At 44.3% G+C, this 20344-nt stretch overlaps 1 protein-coding gene across 3 annotated transcripts in view; it reads left to right on the top strand.

Moving 5' to 3' along the window:
• Positions 1-20344, top strand: part of BDNF (brain derived neurotrophic factor) — a 405855-nt gene that overhangs the window by 367493 nt on the left and 18018 nt on the right. The gene's annotated exons all lie outside the window — the stretch shown is intronic.

The raw sequence follows: 20344 nt of genomic DNA, 5'->3' as shown, positions 1-20344 counted from the left end.
GCCATGACTGACTTAATGTTTGTCACTTTCAAGTGTTCTTAAGAGTAGTGATATGTGTGCACGCTGACAAGGGAAGCATAGCTTCCTTTTTCTGCAAACTGATACAGTCCATCTCAATAGTTGGCATCAGTGGATGAGCTAGTTGACCATTAGGATACCCTACTCTCTGGAGCAGTTAACACGCTGGCACCAGAGAAGCTCAAAACTCGGACTATTTGCCTTATTACCAACTCCTGGTTCTCTTCAGAACGTATTGCTCTTAAAGCATATAAAAAGAAAGTGTCACAGACCTGAATTTCGTCTCCCTCTCAGGAAAGCAAAGAGGCACATAATAGTGCTGTACTTCAATATAAGAATGCTATTATCTTGTCAAAAAAGATCACTTTGAAGCTAAAATAGCTAAGGCAAAATCTGACACTGCAGCACTTTTTAACATCTTGAAAGATTTAGAAGCACCCAAAGTGCAACCCATAACTACAGTGACGAAGGATCAAGCATGGTGTTCTGACATCCAAAATGCCTTGCTAAGTAAGGTTCACAAACTGCAGACTAATCTCCTTGCTAGGATGGAACAATTTCCATGTCCTACTCCAGCAACTTGCTTATCTTTAATGGTTCATCCTCCGTTCACATTTGTAGTGTACCGGAGAAGTAGGTCTCTGAAATCATTGCAGCCTTGAAGCATACAAGGATGATATCCATCCTGCTGTCGTGGTCAAGGAATGCTCTGCTGCATTGATTTAGCTGATTACTAAGCTCATTAACACTTCATTTGCTACAGCAACTACTCCATCGGTTATAAAAGAGGCCTGGATTACTCTGATTTTGAAAAAGACAAATCTCAATCCAGTTGTGGCTACAAATTATAGGCCAACCACATATGTACCCTTTCTGTTGAAAATCTTGGAATGGGTAGCGTATATTCAGGTGCAGCGCTATCTTGAGCAGGTGGGTTTCCTTGGTCAAAGACAATCAGGCTTTAGGAGGATACATGGTAGTGAGACAGCACTCCTGGACCTCAAGTTCAGCATGCTCTAAATTATATACTCTGGAATAACTAATGAACCCATATGCATGCATCATTGTTGGCTGACCCCGAACCCTCACCCGAAATAATTTGTCTCACAACATTTTGTCAAGTGTTGGCAATAAAAGGCCGTAGGATTTTATTGTACAGATAAGGTTATGCAGATAACAATAATCACATATCATAATAATATCATACTTTTGGGCTCCGGATCCTGAGGTTCCCCCCTCTGGCCCGTGCCGCCTTCTCATGTCCCACGACTCATTGTGGACACTGTACAGTGCCCTGTACTTCTTTTCCTTTGTTCTTCTCACTTATTTGTAGGTTGGGAGGGTTTTGTGGTAAAGAAGCAAAGTGTGGAAGAGGCTGAGTGAACAGCGAACCTCCTGTTAGTTTGGGTCCCCGTTCAGAGTCCAAAAACCAATTGTGTTTTCTTAGAGCATTCTGCTCTTATTTATAAGACCCAGGGGAGCCCTGGGTCTTTGATGTGTATAGTAGTGGGGGCTGTGCGCCAGCCCCTTGCCGGATAGCTGACATGTCTGGCCCCGGTAGGAGGGGGCAGGTCTTTGAACCTGGGCCCTGCCTGACTGTTGGTTTTCCTTAGGTGCTTAGCACCTTGTTGCTTGGAGGAAGGGTGAGGCAATTGTTCACACTTCATCCTTCCTCGGCTTTGTGTGACAGAGGCTGTGTGTCTCTGTGGCTTGTGGGGGAGAGGAGCAGGCGTGGGGGCGGGAGCTGCCCCACTCCTGGCCTGCCGGATGGTAACATCAGTTACCCTGCCTCGCTTTGGGCGGCCCTGCAGCATTTCCCATAACTGATGAACCCATATGCATGCATCATTGTTGGCTGACCCCGAACCCTGACCTGAAATAATTTGTCTCACAACATTTTGTCAAGTGTTGGCAATAAAAGGCCGTAAGATTTTATTGTACATATATGGTTATGCAGATAACAATAATCACATATCATAATAATATCATACTTTTCGGCACCAGGTCCTGAGGTTACCCCCTCTGGCCCATGCCGCCACACGCGGGCAGGTTACCGGCTGACCGAGTTCCCCAAAAGTATCTCCTAGTAACAGCCCCTGAAGGCCAGGGTTGCTGTAATTTCTCGAAATAAATGTTTCATGCCCTGGTTTGATAAGTGAGTGCCGTCTTTGTAAAAAAGATCCGGGTCACCCAGGGTAATAGCTGGGGGTTTTATGAAGTCCAGCCCTCTTGCTATACAGAATTTTTCTAGCCCCCTATTGAGTTTTCTTCTGGCAATGTCTACGGATTTGTAACAGTGGGCCCCCTGCCATTTGTTTCTGGGTAGGATGGCCAAGAAGTACATTTCTGTTTCCCTCCAGTTGTGGGAAATGCCCGTTAGGGAGTAGCAGATTTCCTCGAATAAGTTTCTCCTTCCTATGTTAACCAGATTGTTGCCCCCTAGATGAATTATCAGAAATTCTGGCGGTCTCTGTAAGCGACCAACTCTACTAATGTTTCGTGGATGTCGGCCCACCGGAGGCCTCTGTAACCCCACCATGCGGCAATGGTGTTTCTAAAGGGCAGACCTTCTTTGGTTTCTTCCGCCCATCGGCCTGTCCTGAAGACGAATGATTGGCCGACAATCCATGCTGATTTAAGTGAGGTCTTCCCTTCGCCTGTTGGTTCTGCAGGGGGGTGAGGGGGAGAAAAGGAAAGAGAGGGGATGGCTATATTAGCTGTGGTCTGATGTATCTTTTGTAGCAATCTGACTTCCATCCCCCTATGTTTTTTAGCTGTAGTGGTGCCAGGCCTACCTGCCATGCTGAGGTGGTAGCACCTATTCTAAACGAGTGGGTGCCAAAGCCCTTGGGGTCGCAGCCTGCTTTGCTGATTGCTTTCATCAGCACCCCTTTAAATTGGTAGCGGCTTAGTGCCGAAGCGTCCTTGTGTATTAAGAACCCCCCCCCACTTTGGGCCTGTGTGCGTAATAAAGGTTGGTAATACATACTGGGCAGTTTGTTGCGTCATCAATACAACAAATGTTGATGGTTCTCTGGGCCCCAGTTTTCGACTGTTGGATTTCTATGTTGACGCTGTCTTGTCTGACCCTGACCTCCATAACGCCTAAACTGTTTGTGGCCTTGGTGCTGGAGGCGATGAGCTCTCCCACCCAGAAAACCCCGAAGTAGGCCAGAAAAAATGCTGTTTTGAATAATATGATCTCATATGGGTGCCAGCATATGGCTTCCAACTGGACTGCTATTTTTACCAGTTTGTAGAAATCAAGGGGGTGACGGGTGTCTACCTGGGGCCCTTCCACTCTGGCCCATCCTTTCACAGCATAGGAAATGAGGGCGTTCTGGGTGGGATCTGAGTCACCCCGTAATTTTGAGAAATATGAGATTGCGACTAGGTGTCTTTTTGCCCAGTCTCTCTTGAAGCCCCTCTTGTGCACCCATTTTAAGAATATTTATATGTCTTTAATCGACATGGTTTAACCCTGTGGCTCTAAATACTGTTTTCAAACACTTACTGTACTGAGCTGCAGTAGTGTTTGCCAGTGCTTTCTCTGCCATCTCTATTAGGAACCCAGAGCCAGGGTTTGTATTTTCTATGGGCAGCGAGTTGTTGGCACCCGTTTTAAAGGTGTCTGTATCATGTTGGACATCCCGGCCTGGGCTCTCTGGTGCTGGCGTTGATGCCAGTGTTTTGTTGGCACCCCTTTTTGAGGTGCCTGGTTCTTGTTGAGCACCCTGGCCATTGCTCTTTGGCGCTGGCGTTGATGCCGTTATTTTGTTGGCACCCGTTTTTGAGGTGCCTGGTTCTTTTTGAGCACCCTGACCATTGCTCTTTGGCGCTGGCGTTGATGCCATTATTTTTGTTTTCCCATTATTGCCCAGCATTCTGCTGATATTGGCATCATCTGTTCGTGGGCGTGCAGCGCTAGCTCCCGGAATCTTGGCCACTGAAAGCGAGATAAAGCATCTGCAATATTATTGTCTGCTCCAGTGATGTGCTTTGCTTTGACCACAATGTCTCCTTGTAGTGTGACGGCTGTAATGGCTCGTAGGACTTTCAGCATTGAAGGGCATTTAGTGGATCTTCTGTTTATGGAGCCTACCACAGCCATGTTGTCGCACCAGACCAAGAGTTCTGTGTTAGCTAGCAGCCTGCCCCAGATGTGTAAAGTAAGCCAGATGGGAAATATTTCTAGGAGGGTGATATTTTTTGTCCACCCTGCAGCTTGCCATGTTATGGGTCCTGCCACCCATTCTCAGTATAGTATGGCTCCAAACCCCCTGCTCCCGGCTGCATCGGTGAAATGGACCCTTTTTGTCAATGTGTTCAATGGCGTATGCCAAAGTGATGTCCCGTTAAAATCTTTAAGGAAATTCCCTCAAATTTCCAGATCTTGTTTCACCTCTGTGCCTAGTCGGATGTGCAGGTGGGGTTTGTTGTAAGATTAGATTTTTAGTTCCAGACTTCTGGAGAATACCCTCCCCTGAGGGATAATTTCAGCTGCGAAGTTGAGGCTTCCAGCTAATGACTGAATTTCTTTTACTGTGCCGTTGTCCTTTGTTGTCAGGCTTTGTATTTTCTCCAGGAGTTCTGCTATTTTATTTTTGGGATTTTGCATGTTCCCCTTGCAGAGTCTATTTCAATGCCTAGAAAAATTATGTTGGTGGCTGGTTTGGTCATTTTTCCGGCTGCCAGGGGGATGCCCCATTGTGCGGCCATTTCTTCTAACATCAACAAGGCTCTGCTGCATTCTTCAGAATTTACTGGCCCCATTACCATGAAATCATTGAGGTAGTGTACTATCCTGGTCCCTGGTCTCTGTCTTTGGAAAGCCCATTGAAAAAACGAGCTGAATTGTTCAAATAGGGCGCAAGATACTGCGTATCCCATGGGGAGGCATCTGTCTACATAGAATTTGATTTTAAAAGTAAAACCTAGCCATTGCTGGGAGTCTGGGTGAACTGACAATAATCTGACAGTGGATTCAATGTTCAGTTTGGCCTTCAGGGCGTTCGTGCCGCATTCCTGTATGAGTCTTACCGCCTCTTGAAAGTGTGTATATGATACCGCGGATTCCGTGTGCGGAATGCCGTCATTTGGCGGTTGGCCTTTGGGATAGGATAGGTGATGAATTAGCCTCATCTTCCCGGGTTCTTTTCTGGGGACCAGTCCTAGGGGCGATATTATGTAATCTTTGAGAGGCATGTGGTCCCAAGATCCTGCAATCCTACCTAGTAGTAATTCCTTCTTAATTTTGCTTTCCACCATTTGTGGGTTGTCCCTGGCTGACTTCAGGTTATTTGGAACATTCTGAGACCCGATGCCCTTGAACGGGATGACAAAACCCTTGGTGAAACCCTGCCTGATTGCTTTGCTGGTTTCTCTGTTTGGGTAATTCATGAGAGCCTCTCCAAAATTGTCTGGATTAATGGGGGTGCAGCCCGGTGCTAAACATCTGGTTGGCAGGGTGCATTTGATGCAATTCTTTTGTATTTTTGGCTGGCAGTCTGGTGCAGTTGCTTGCTGCGTGGTCACTGTTGCAGTTTGTGCACGTGTGTTTGTACCAGCATTCTTTTCCCCATGTGCACAGGTTTTTTCCAAAGTTCTTACATGGGATGTTGGCTTTTTGAGAATGGTTCTTGTTCTGCCTGTGTGTATTAGACTTAGCCGCCCCAGGCTGATTCTTCCGAAAGGGCTTCTCCCCTTTTTTGTGGTTTTCATTGTTGGAGGATCTGGGGCCCTGTGAGTTTTTTCTATTTTTGGGGGTTGTCTGTGCAGTCTCTTCTTCTGAAGGAGGCTCTGTGTTTAACATGTATTAGTCGTCTGGATCTCGTCCCATTCTATGGCTGTCCTCTCTGACATGCTTCTCCTGAATCTATTATCATATGATAGCCAGGTCTTCCCTTTTTGAGTGATTTTTACTTCTCTGATTTTATCCACGTATGCGCATAATATTCTGCCATCATTACGGAATTTTTCTTCATGAATAGTTGCCAAGATGGCGAAAGCCTGTAGCCAGTTGTCCCAATTCTGTTCTACCTGGGCGATTCTGGCTATGGCTTTCTCCTCTATCGTTTTTGTATCCCTAAAAGCATCCTTCCCTTCCTTTGCGTTGGGCTTCTATAAGTGAAAAGATTTCTATGAACTCTTTCGCCCATATGGCTTCTTTGATTGTAATGTCAATGTTCCATGCTAAACACCTTTTGTATCTGTTCAATATTTCTGTTTGAAAAGATTTAAGTTTTAGGTCTAATTGGGTACTACTAATCATTACCGTGTCTGGTGTGTTGTTGTTGCTCGCCTGTGACTGTCCTGGGGTATTTGTATTGGGGACTGACCATGCTATTAAAGCACCCGTTGTGTCAGGAGCTGCCGTTGTTGGCGTAGATAAAACTGTGATGGCTGCTGTTGGTGTTGTTGGCCCCTGTATTATTGGTGTTGCTGGGACTGGTGCTGCTGTTGCTGGTGGGGGGGGGTTGTAACCGTGATGTCGGGTACTAGTGGTATGGTGGGGTTTGCATGCCTGGACTCAGCTGTGGGAAGTGCTTGTTTGCCCCTAATTTCTAGCAATAATTGCTGCAGCTCACTCATGTTCTCATATAATTTAGACAGTTTTTTGTTACCTTTTCCCATGCCGTCTGTAGACTTCCTTCTCTTTGCTGGTGTTGTCTGGTCCTCTTGACTGGTTGGTATGGGGACCCCTTCTTTTGGTAAGCCGTACATATTTTCTCTGACCCAGGCCCAGCCTTAATGCTCCGCTGCCTCCATGGCTGCTAGCAAGTGGGGTGATTTCGGTTTCTTGGAAGCTGTTGGAGGTTCCCGTGATTTTCACTTGGGACCCATGATTTTAGACCGGCAAATCTGAAAATGACACAGCCGCATGTGTCTGGGTGCTTTGTTTGTTTTTCCCCCACACTTCGCTCGTGCCGGCCTTGGATCTTGCTTCTGCACGTGTACTCCCCGGGGTTTCTTCTGTTTCAGCGAGGTTCTCACCGCTCGCCTGCAGTTCAAGTTTCTGAACAGTGCAATGTTCAAAGAGGGGAGAAAAGATGCTGCGTAAGCAGTGAACTTTTAAAGACTGCTAGAGAAGCAAAGTGTGGAAGACGCTGAGTGAACAGCGAACCTCCTGTTAGTTTGGGTTCCCGTTCAGGGTCCACAAACCAATTGTGTGTTCTTAGAGCATTGTACTCTTATTCATAAGACTCAGGGGAGCCCTGGGTCTTTGATGTGTATAGTAGTGGGGGCTGTGCGACAGCCCCCGGCCGGATAGCCAACATGTCTGGCCCCCTGAGGAGGTGGCAGGTCTTTGAACCTGGGCCCTGCCTGACTGTTGGTTTTCCTTAGGTGCTTAGCGGCGATTGTTCACACCTCACCCTTCCTCGGCTTTGACAGAGACTGAATGTCTCTGTGGCTTGTGGGGGAGAGGAGCAGGCATGGGGGCGGGAGCTGCCCCTCTCCTGGCCTGCCGGATGCTAACATCAGTTAGCCTGCCTCGCCTTGGGCGGCCCTGCGGCATTGCCCAAAACTGCCCTACTGATGTTGCTCGACTCGTCCGTGGCTATTGATTTGGTGAATCATAAGCTATTATCAGACAGAATCATAATTCTACCATTTTCTCCCCAGAGTCGGATACTTGGGTGAATTATTTTTTGGCAAGTTGTGGTGCTACGTTTTTCTCTGAAGATAGTTCTGCCAATCCTGTAATGTTGTAGTATGTGGTGCCCAGGGATCCTGCCTATCTACAACATTATATAATGTTTTCACAAAACCTCTGTTTGACATGCTGGGTGAGAAAGGTATTTTCTATATGAACTATGCTAGCAACACCCAGATTTAGCTTGTTTGTTTGTTTGTTTGTTTTATTCACTTATAATGCGCACCAGACCCGAAGGTAGCCGGGCGCAGCAGTACAGAAAATGCGAAGCTTAGGTTGCAGGGTGGGGTCATGGGATACATACACTGAACAAATACAATATACAAATATAGAATGCAAAATATCACAGTAAGACAGCAGTTGCGGTTTACATGCAGAATAAATACAAAATATGATCAAGACAGTCTATGTACAGGTACTGTGTGGGCGAAAGCTCATCGGTCAGGTGGGCAAAGTGGGTGGGACCATAAGATCATGATGAAATGTATGTTCTAGGGTGGGGTGAAGGATAAGTGGGCGCCAATAGGCTATTCATTGGCAGTCCTTAGCAGATTGATGTAGTTATTTCTGAATTTAGGGAAGGGCTGTGCCTCGCGTAGAGGATTAGGCAATGAGTTCCATAATTGAGCTGCTTGCACCGGGAAGCTACTACCCCCCGCCTTAGATAACCTGAATCTCGGAATGATGAGGCTGTTGGCATTTGCAGTTCTGGCAGGGCGCGAGTGATGTCTTTTTGTGAGTTTATTGCGGAGATAGCTTGGTGCTGCATTGTTCATGGCTTTATGAACCAGGGATGCTACTTTAAGGTGGATTTTGTTTTGGGAGGACAACCAGTTGTTTTGACGCCTGATGTTTGAAATATGTGATCTTTTAGGTACACCAAGGGCGGCTCGTAGGGCATTGTTTTGAAGAATTTGAAGTCGGTGGGTAATGGATTTATTTGCTCCGATGTAGAGGGCATTACAATAATCAAGCCTCGAAAGGATTAATGCTCTCGCTAGGATAAGGCAGTTGTTATCTGAGAGAAAATGCTTGCCTGCTCTAATGAGCTTGCATGTGTAGGCGGTGGCAGATGCCAATGACTTCACCTGCTTGTCAAAAGAGAGGGTGGCATCCAGATAGAAGCCAAGTGTCTTCACATCTTTGGAAACCTTGATGATGTTCCCGTCAATTTCAAATGAGGTATAGTCCTGACTGAGTTTCTGTATGTTAGAATGTGTCCCTAGGATGAGCAACTCTGTTTTGTCATCGTTCAGGCATAGACCATGGGTTGCCATCCATGCCTGGACGATGATATACACCCTATTCACCAAGGCCAAATCCTTGTTGTAGTCCCCGGAAAGTGGGAGGAGAATCTGGGTATCATCTGCATAGTTGGTGTAGGTGATACCAAGATGGTCCAGATCATCAAAAAGGGGCTTAGTGAATATGTTGTATAGAGTCGGGGAGACGCATGAGCCCTGAGGGACTCCACATCGGATGGGGATTGGGTCCGCCGCTGCCGAAGGGGAGAACACCCTCATGGTCCTATCACTGAGGAAGGATTCAATCCAAGATATGGCCTCCTTGGAAAAATGTGCGGCTGAGTCTAAATGGCTACAAAGTACTCCATGGTCTACAAGGTCGAATGCCGCCGAGAGGTCCAGCAGCAAGAGGAGAGCCATTTTACCTTTATCTCTTATTTCATCTATTTGTGCCTTTAGGTCGATAAGGGCAGTCTCTGTACCATGTTGTGGACGGAATCCTGATTGGCGCTCTCCTAAAAGTTTATGTTGTTCCAGGAAACTTTGGATTTGATTGTAGGCAATTTTATCCAGGATTTTGAGCAGGAAGGGGACTGTTGTAATGGGGCGGTAGTTTGTGGGTATAAGAGGGTCTAGCGTTTGCTTTTTGAGCAATGGTAGTACCCAGGATTGTTTTAAATTGGTGGGTACCGTGACGGACGTGAATGAGGAGTTGACGAGTTTGGCAATAAACGGGGAGAGATCTCTAGCTGCGTCTTTTATAAGCTGGGCAGGGCAAGAATCGCCCTGGCAGTTAGACGGCTTAAGAGAGAGGATGACTTTCTCCACCTCGAGAATCGAAGTTTTGGAAAACATGAACTGTGTGGCTGTGTCCTGGGTCTTTGGGGTAGAGTCTGTAATGAGGTTGTTAGTCTTGGGATGATGAGTAAGGGAGGCTTTCTTTTTGGTTATTTTCGTTTGGAGTAGGGAGATTTTATTGGATAAGGCTAGCTGAATGTTGGAGCACCAAGTTTTGTCTTTGGTGCAAGTATCCGGAATGGGGATGGGTGACTCTAGTTCTTTGAGGATGGTGAATAGTTCCCTCATGCTTGAATTGGCGTTGGAGATCCGCTTATTAAAGGAGTTCTGTTTGGCTAGATGGATTTCTTTTTTATATTGGGAGGAGATTTCTGTTAGTTTCATTTTATGGTCTACTGAAGGGGTGAGCCTCCAAGCTGTTTCGCAGCTCCTCTTAAGTAGTCGCAAGTCCTTTAGTTCGGGGGTAAACCATTTATTTAGGTGAGATTTGGGTTTACTTTTTCTGAGTTTCAAGGGTGCGATGTTGTCGAGGGTAGTTAGCATAATTTTGTTATACTCGTTGACTAGTGTTTCTGGGTCGAGATGATCTGCTAATCCGTTAAGTGTAGGTAGAATGGCCGGGATCACTTGACGGGAGATCATCGGTAGGACACTGTGTTTATTAATGACATTTATGATGATTTCCAAAGCTGAACGGCTCACAATTATCTTACGCATAACGATGATAAAACCGCGCTAATGATTATTGGAACATAATAGTTTGAAGAAATTGGGAGAGGAGTATCAGAGCTTTGGAATTGCAGGTATTAATGTTAAGGTTGCCATCAAGGTTTAAAGCTGTGGAGTCTATTTAGACTCCTATCTCTCTGTGAGGCCACATGTCAAAAGCACAGTGTCCAGCTGTACCTACTATCTTAAGCTGCTATGACAAATTCAACCCTTTCTGTCTAAAGCTAACTGCTCTATCATTCCCAGAGCCATCATCTGCTCCAGGAGCGATTACTGTGGCAGTCTCTTGGTGGGTACTTATTTAGATAACCTTGCAAAGCTTCAGAAAGCCCAGAATGAGGCAGTGCGAATCGCCTCCAATCTTCCACACAAGGAACAGGTCTCAAATGCACGCTGTGAACTTCACTGGCTCCCAGTATACTCCGCGGGTTATGTTCCACCTGTTCATTATCCCCCATAATTGTATGTATGGAGTAGCCCCAACTTATCTCACAGAGATAATTGATTGGCTGCCTGCTCACATGCATTGCGCTCGAACAATACTTGTCAACTGATCCAACCCAGATATCGTCTGGTAAACATGCCGTCGCCCACATGGCACCAATGTTTTGGAATTCATTTCCAGCTGATATGAATCAAAGCTATCCTGCCATTCAAACTCACGTTTGTAAGGGATTCATTCTTTGTCTCTTTGCAACCTGGGTTTTTATATTTTTTTTACTTGATGCATCTGATATATTTTTTGGTGTTTAATGTGTGCTTCTTTTCTGGTCCTGTGTTGTCTCGATGTTTAATATTGTGCGCCCTGATGCCTATGGGTTTATTGGCGCTTTATAAATAAATACATATTTTTTTTAATATACTCTTCAGAAGGTGTTTTCAGCACTTAAGTGATGTATCATTTACTGCAGAAGCATTTCACGGGTAATTTTAACCGTACCTTTACATGTTCCATAATACCATGCGACCCCATTGCTCTTATGGAGTGCCTGAGAGTTTTCACTGATTTTCACCACTGAGATGTAGGTTAGCATAACTACCATAAGCCTCTGCATGGGGTTGTCCACCAGGACCTTTGCAAACAAGTATAGTTGTGCATGCTGAAGCTTCGGCTCACTTTATCTAATTAGTAAGGATTTAAAATGGCAACTGTAAAATGGGATACAAATAATAAACCAAACATAATGTCCCAATAAACTTCTAGCTGTGTTATCACAACTAGCTGATGATAGTAAGTTTCTTTAGTTGTGAGATTACATCCACCAGACTGAAATATATATTCACACCTGTGGAAGGATGCTCATCCAATCAGATGGTTTGAAATACGGGTGAGAACAGCCAGTATACCGCCCCTGAACTACCAGCTATTCGATCACTTTCCACAGTTGTTTACTTCCTTTTTCTGTTGGTCCATGGTCCCTTCTTCTCCCCTCCCCTGACCCTGACGCTCCCTGCCTAGGAACCTATGACATCCCAAACAGCCTGCCTCCACCTCTCACCACCCACTCACTTGCTGGCCCAGTGCTTCCTGCTGTGGCTGATGCTCCATCACTGTCCGTTTGCTATCTTGTTTTTTTGTTGTTTAACAGGAGATTGGGCTCAAAACACGCAGAGCCCATCTCCCAGGAAGAAGAAAATGCAATTATTTGCATTCCGGCCAGTGCTCTGGGTGGCGAATAGCTATCACCCCCTTGTTCTGTACTTTGCCAGTAATGGCCTTGAGCCCTTACTGAGGCCCTGACTTCACTCTGGCCTACCTACGATCAGGCTGGGGCCCTGCATGCCACTCCCCACCCCCGACATGGAGAAGCAAGCTTAATAATTCACCAGTTTCCATATCAAGGAACACTTACTGGTGCATATGGTAGCTCATGAGTAACAGCAGCATCTCTCTGGTGCACATCCTCGATTCCGAGAAAAAAGGGGTTCTGTGAATGAACTTGCACACAGCTCCACGTTCCTAAAAACAACTGCTCTTAATCCTGCACATTTTCCTTGCTTCATGGCACCTCATGACTATTTCAAAAGGAGAAGTCCCATTATCCTTTTTGAACTGCGTAGAATAATGTACCCCATGAAGAACATAACATTATCAGTCACATTAGATGCCGGTGCTTTTAGTAGGTCCACCACCTGCAGATGTGGGTTTTTACAAGGGTCTTCTATTATCCTTACAGTATGAAATTAGCAGCTCATCATTATACCCTGAAATCCCATACAAAGTTTCTGCTGGAATTAAGGTTCCTGGACTCTTGTGCCCTTCGAGGGATTAAACACCTAAAGTGTCTTCAGCACTTTGCAAAAAAAAGGCTAACTTTTTAGTGCGGCAACACGCTGAGATTTGTGTGCCCATTCTGAATTAAAACAAGTGGGGGGTCTGAAGTAGGGGAAGAGTCGGGCGTAAGGTGAGGAGAGCCGTCACTTAATCATCAACACATCCTTTGCAAACCCATGGCATTCCTGTACAGATTTCGAAGAAAAGCCTAGTCCTAAACCTCTTCAATACATGCGCTGTTGCATCAGCCTTAAAGCTCCCGTTGAGCTGATAATGTACCTCTCAGGCACCCGTGCACATGCCTCTCTTTTAACATTAGCCTAATGCTAAAAAACTAACCGTGATCAAAGCAAACCTTTCGCATGTTTTTGAAATGTGAAGCCATTTTGATTTCTTTAAGGGACGGATTGGCCCCGCTGATTGATGAATGAAAGGCGTGTTTTTGATTTAATCAGGTTCTGTAAGACTGTTCATAATAGATTAACGGAGTGTCAACATGTCACTGAACACCGCTATTAGCTTTCATTGTGAATGTCTCAAACGTGAGCTATTTTGCTGTCTCTGAACCTACAGGCTTTAGCTATTTGTCTGAGTGAGATAAACGGAGCTTTTAGTCTGCTCTATTATTATAAATGGCTTGTAATTCTAAATGGTAAGACAGGTTACTTAGTCTTTCCGCTTCAATGGTAGATACCCAGGACCAGGGACTCTATTGAACACGGGAAACAATAGGTAGCTGCTATATTACTCTTTTGGAGATGTATCCTCATTTATCAAAAGCTTATGCAGCAGTGAGATGGTATCCAGTCAATATATTTAAAACATAAAAAAGTGCTACATTTCAGAGTGAACCATAAGACCGAAAAACACTGCAAACATTAATTAAATAAATAAAGAGTAGTGGGGTAAAGGGATTAAAATGGGTTGGGATGGGGTTGGTGTGTCATATGGGTAAACAAAATAGGGGGTTTGCCCCCAAATAAAAAAATTAAAAATCTGTTTTTCAGTATTTTGTCTGCAGTGAAATGTACCGCTCTCTAATTGTGGTCGGTAAGATCACATATGAAACACGCACAGTAAAATCGAGCCGCATGGCCTCAGAATTTACTGGTTAGCATTGTAAAGTGGTGCACATCTCTATTGCCCCGTTAACCGGTACAGATGACACAGTGCAACATTTACTGGTTTTTGGGTGGTTCTGTGAGTTTTTTTTAATGAAAAGTGATTGGTGGTGCAGTCTTTCGTCAGTGTCCATAGAATAGCCCCATTCATTTGTTTGTTCCGTCAAGACCCCTCTTTTTTTAGTGGTTCAGTTTGGGGAGATGCGATGTAGACAAAGCTTCATGTAGATCATAGTATCACACTTTACACCACACTTTACACCCCATTCAATGATTGGCCCATTGTCAGATTAAATTAACATACTGGCCACACCTGAGTAGGATCACATTAGCCCATATCCAATATGGCACAATTGATTCTGTTTTGCCATAAACATGAAGCTTCTGTGATTGGATGGGTCTTTCGTAAGGAGAGTTGTTGCCAGGAACACAGAAGAAGAACATTGGATTGGTATTCCATGCCGTCATTGACATCATTTCAAAATGCCGAACAGATGTCTTTGTAGGAGGGCATAAACGGCCAATGCCCAGGGCGCCAGATGGGGAGGGACCCCTAAATGGCTGCCTGTTGTAAAGAAGGCAGGGCCCACTTTTTCACAGACTCTAAACCTTCTCCTTGTTATTGTAACGTACATTCTGCTCTCATCAACAAATCTTGTAATTTTCACCTTTCAGTAAATAATATATTGATCACGTACAACAACCAAGGTTAAAGTACATATTGATACATTTGAGTGCCACACTGGTTCAGAAGATAGCTCAGTGTGTTAAGCTTGTGTTACCAAGATCTATGTTCATATAAGTACCAAATTCTGGCAAGGCAGACTCAGACTTTCGTATGTCTCAGGTTGATAAAATTGCCCCAATATGCATGCTGGAGTTAGCAGCACCTCCTGTGCTATAAAACGAAGTACTTGTACCAGATAGAACTTGTTGTACAGATAAACATAGCACTAATGTTGTGCATGTCTGGGGCTTGGTTCTTCCAGGCGGTGGTTGTAAAAACTGAGCAGACACTGCAATGAAAAGTTAGTCGGGAGAGGTGATGAGGTAGCCACATTGAATTGTCTGGATCCAAAGTGTTGAGGCCAGAAGTGTTGCTACTGGGGGGCAGCTGAGGGGGGCCATAGCCCCAGGTATTTTTTTTGTAGCCCTGGATAGAAGCTCAGGGGCTACAACCAAAAGGCTAGCTAGCCCTGACAGTCCCAATATTAGTGTAGCCCCGGATCTTTTCCAGACCTAGCAACACCCCTGGTTGAGACTCATATCCCTGCTTTGCCACCAGATGATAAAAGTGATCCTGGACAAATCATATTGTTTTGCTGTGTAGTACTTTGCTATTTTATGTGAAAGCATTTTGCCTTCTCACGTCTGGCGGCATTGCTTAGCCCATTGCCTGCTCTTTCTTTTTATGTAGGCCATTTGAGTGGAAGAGGGCCTATAGAGAAGAGAGTTGGCCATGTGTCACAGGCCGAATGCTAGCTTATTTTCAGGTCTGCTTTCTTTATAAGGAAAAGGGTTTGTTTGTACAATTTGAAAATGTCTGCATATCATTAATAACAATTAATAAGTCTGCGTGCTGGATGTATTTTGGGACCGATTCGTGGAATATTTGCCTGGTTCAAAGTTAATTTTCACTGCTGAAACGTGACTTTGCACTGCCGACACAAATCCTGAATCATGGAACCATGGAAAGTGTATTTGTGCTGTGCAAAGTCCGGGCAAAATCATGTTGTAATGCAAAAATTACTATGCGCTGACTTTGCACTTATTGTTTTAAAACACAAAAGAAAAACACAGTTGAGACATTTCAAGCTCACATTAATTAGTATTGTATAACTTGTATACTTTCCATTATTATCGAGAAAACGAAGCTAAACTCACTCTGCTTTTGTAAAACATGCTTCTATAAAGTATTTCTTTTAAATATATTTAAATTGGGTTATAATGTGATTTGTGTAGTTTCTTAAACATGTCTATAACACAGGGCATTATTTTAATTCAATAAAGTCACACCTTCACAAACACATGCAGCTTGCTTTATGTCAAGTACTGGAATGCAACAGTAAAGTTTGACTGGGCTCAAATACCAGATTAACATTTTTAACCTAAATTTGTGATCCTGTGCAACTCATTTAATCTCATAGTGCCTAACTAGTCAACATTTCCAGTTCCTAAATATATTAAAAATTGTAAACACCTAAGAGGGATTTGGTTGTCAGCATACACTTATAAAAAAAACTCTCACTCATGATTTAACTGTGTTGGTAGCTTCAAATATATAAAAGTGACCATTCATATATCACACCTCAAAAAATAATTTTCTCTTTGCTCACTAATGACAACACGACTTGAAAACATGACCTTCTTTCTCATCCTAGTGTATTGGGCTCATGATCTTAGTGTATTGGGCTTACAAGCATGCCGGTCCGGAAAAGTTGCCGGTAACAATGATTACCGGCACATTTTCCTGACCGGCATACTCTGAGTATGCCGGTAGGGGCAGTGAACTACCAGCAGGCCTGATCTGCCAGTAGTTCAGGGCCCTACCGGCAGATTATTCACTGAAGCACCGGCACCGTTAACAGTGCCAGTGCTTCAGTGGTTCCCATCCCATGGAGTACTATGGGACTCCATGGGACTGGGAAGTTACTGTACCTCTGCCACCCCGTACTATCCTCGTAACACCGGGATATTGGGTGGCAGAAATGATAAACTGAGGTTGCCAGTAAGCCGCCGGTACTACTGGCAGTTTACCGCCAACCTCATAATGAAGCCCCATGTCTGGATATGTGTACCTTTCTGGTAGCTACTCATCCAGACCCACTAACTAGGCCATGTTATGTCACACATCTCTTTGCTTTCAATCTGCCCCCTATATACATTCCTGAGCAGGTTCACATTTTTAAAGGCTGCGAGTTAGAGTTCTCTGTTTATGCTGGGGTATGTGTACATTTTACTTATGGTGGCTCATCAGTGCTCTGTGTCTATACTACAGCGCATACGCCTTCCTCAGGGTTACTGTTGTTAAAGTATCCTGTATTATGCTAAAACACAGTTACCATGAACGTGGACTCCTTATGCTGCCACTGAAATGGCTCTTATTTATTATTCTGAGTCCAGCAATGATGAAGAGGGCAAGGGGACTTGAAGGCAGTACCCAGTACATCAAGCTATGTTCTGTGTTCACAATGAGGGGGACATGACCAGAGCACCTGGATCCCTTAATTGCTTTGGTTTGAGAGGGGCTCCAAAGGTGTCTCTGCCCAGGCTCCCAAAATCCTTAAGGTGACGCTGATGCCAAAGATGACTTGTATAAAAAAAAGTAAGTTTGGACTTTAGAATTTTCCTTTTCTAAGTTCCCTGGACAAAAACCCTCTGTGTTGAAAGATGTGGTAGGTGAAGTCACCAAAAAAAGGGCAGGCTGGGGACATGTGTGCAAGGACCAGCAAGAGGATCCGCTGTAAATATTGATGACATTGCATCCATGCATGCTGGTGTGAGTGAAACACAAAGCACATAAGTGTCAATCCTGACCCCGCCTATTATAATTTCCATGTTATTTCCATGTCTCCTCTCTGCCACGCATGTGTTCTAGGACAAGCATTTGCATGGGAACCTTACTTTGTCAATTCCAAGTTAAAAAAAAGTATATTTTGACAAGCAGTCCTATAAAACCTGTCCTTTTAGTGAGATGGCACGCAGCAGTGTAGCAATGAAAAATAACAGAAGAACGCCAAATGTCGACCGACAACGATTAAATAGGTATGTCTTCATCTTGACAGATCTATCTATAGTGTTTGGACTCTCACATGTTTAACTATAACTATAAATATGTGTCCATTTTAAATATTCCAGCACATCTAGAGTTCTGCCTCCTCCCAGCGGCTTTCATGGGCATATGAAGTCACTACCCAGAAACGTGACCAAGTTGTATATTCTTTCTCCCAGGGAAAAACAGGAGTAGTGTGCAAAATGTACTTATTGCTTATGAATGAGTATATTCGATGTACCTTTTTTTATTTGTATTGCCATGTATTTGGCCTTGAGCTATTTTATTTTCCGGCCTCTCATAAAATATACTGCAAAGTAGTGACATTTGCTAAAATGTTGGATTATGTGATAGCAGGGAAGTGAATTGCAAGGCTGGTTGATTCGCACTGTATCTCAATCTCACCTGGGTCGATATCGTCCTGGGTGATGCTTCTAGTACCTCCACTGGTGGTGTTAAAATAGCATATACGTGTGTTGTTGTTTTTTTGTTTGTTTCCTATCTGAAAAGGGTTGTAAACCGATTAGTGTCAGTTTACTCATATATCTTCAAAAAACAAGTACCCGTCGACCACTAAATGCCTTTGATCAAGTTACGAGAAGGGAGGGCTCGCTTGGCTGACACCTTCACTGACTCGTGGCATGTGTGGGCATCGTCATTGCTCATTCATTCATCGAAAGCACGCACAAAATGGCTGCTTTATTTCTGCTGGGGGAAATGACAAAGAGTTATAGAAATATGCTGTTCATGGTTTTTAAAGAGCGATTACTCAGACGTGACAGTGTCACAAGGCAGTAACTGAGTCACCGCAGAGAAGTTCAGTGTAAATGGGCTTAAGGAATTGCACACACTTTGACTGCCTGCCCTTGTGACGCAGTACGCAGGAATTCCCTCAGAAAAGCGCCCACCCAGTTCATCACTAGATGTTCCTTATACAGTGTTTGTAGATTCACAATGAATGTTGGTTTACAAACGAATGCCAAGACAGTAGGCACGAGGAGACAAACAGCTCACCAGATCATGTGGGTCATGTCTGTTCAGTGACTGGCTCATTGTCAGGGAAGCTAGTGACGTATGAGTGAAAGCTCCGCTGTTGCTCACTTAAAGAAACAGGGCGGTTATATTGCGCCATAAAATGGAAGTGTTGCAAGCTCAGAGATGGGGGAGACAGACATCCATGCGTATGTTAGTCCAGAGCTGAGCCATGGGGTCTATAATGGCCCATAGAGCTAAATGCGAGCAGAGCTGGAAAAATAATGCTTGTGTAAATCGTCGACCCACAAACACCCTAACTGGTGACCTGTACCCCTTCTCCCCCCCAAAAAAACACTCTTCCTGGCATCCAACCTACCCCCAAAACTCCTATCCCCTTACCTGACTTCCTGCCTCCCCAAAAAAGACAACTCCCCTACCATGGGCTGCAAGGAGTTGCAAGGCCTCACGCAGCAAACCTAGAGTTCGACCGTACTTTGCATATGCAGTGACATCACCGTAAGTGACACCATATAAACCATATCACAGGGAGTGACACCCGTGAACCGTCTTTGATATGCAAGGGCCTCCTGGGAAGTTATGTTACAAGAGGTTGCCATAATTGGGCCAATACATTAATTTGTGGTGTTCAATACGTGAACGATCACTACTATTGTTATAATGATCATATATAAGCAACATAATGCTACAAGGCTTGATTTTAAATAGCATGCACTGTGAACTAAATCCCTCACATGATCTTTCAATTTTGTCAGAAAAAGCACAGTAAGATAACATGATTTACTCAAGAACTCACACATCAAGAGGGTGGTGAAGTCTGGATTCCATCACAGTGAGAAATTAAGGCACTTGACCACATATCTTATCATTGCTAGTTTGTAGACATACGAGTTAATGTTTGCCTTCCAAGAATACTGGCTTTAATAGAGATGACTTGAAAAGCGCTAAAATCACATTATAGACCACCCTGATAAGTATATCAATCCATATAGAAATATGTTAAGTAAAGAGATTATGATTGTAGTTATGTTACCCATCTTGAATGGAAGGCTACAAGTACCATAATGCAAAACAATGAGCTTACCATTTAAATGTGTTGCTGATTACAGAGCTGTGTACTAAAAGTAATTGCGAGGCCCCAATAGGAGGGGTGCCCTGTGGAATTTCCTGGGGGTGTGGTATCCTGTAACGTGTCAGTCATATGTATTTGATCCTCTAATAACAGCTCTAAGGCGAGCAAGGTTTCGGAGGCCATGCACACCCAGACAACTAGAAGCATATTTCAAGTTGCCCATGACTTGCATCAGCCCTACCTGGTCTCCTTCCTCCTCTCCACAACACAACCTCCCCACATGGTGTACTGCCTCGGTTTCACTCCACATCCCAACACAAACGCTCCATAAGTAAAGTGAGCCTGAATAAATTCGTGTTTTACATCGGTACAATCAAAACTGAAAGAACTCAATGAAACAAAACGCATCATACAAATACCTCATTGGTTCCCACGGCATGCAGTTTTATGTATCCCCACTTTTCTAAAAATTCGTTATTCACACCTCTTAAAGAGCCATCACCCATTACCACACACCACTCTGAATGCAGCCATATTACACAAATCATGCTTCAAAGCTACAATTGTGCAATCCCTCTTCGACTAATAGATTATGTTTGGCGTATGTTTATGAATTTCCACATCCCTATTGTTCGCAACCCTCTGGGAGTCACTGTTTTTGCTCTGCT

This window comes from Ambystoma mexicanum, chromosome 11 (genome assembly GCF_040938575.1).
Source record: "Ambystoma mexicanum isolate Mex_15411 chromosome 11, UKY_AmexF1_1, whole genome shotgun sequence".
Lineage (NCBI taxonomy): Eukaryota > Metazoa > Chordata > Amphibia > Caudata > Ambystomatidae > Ambystoma > Ambystoma mexicanum.
This window is presented reverse-complemented; position numbering and strand designations above follow the sequence as displayed.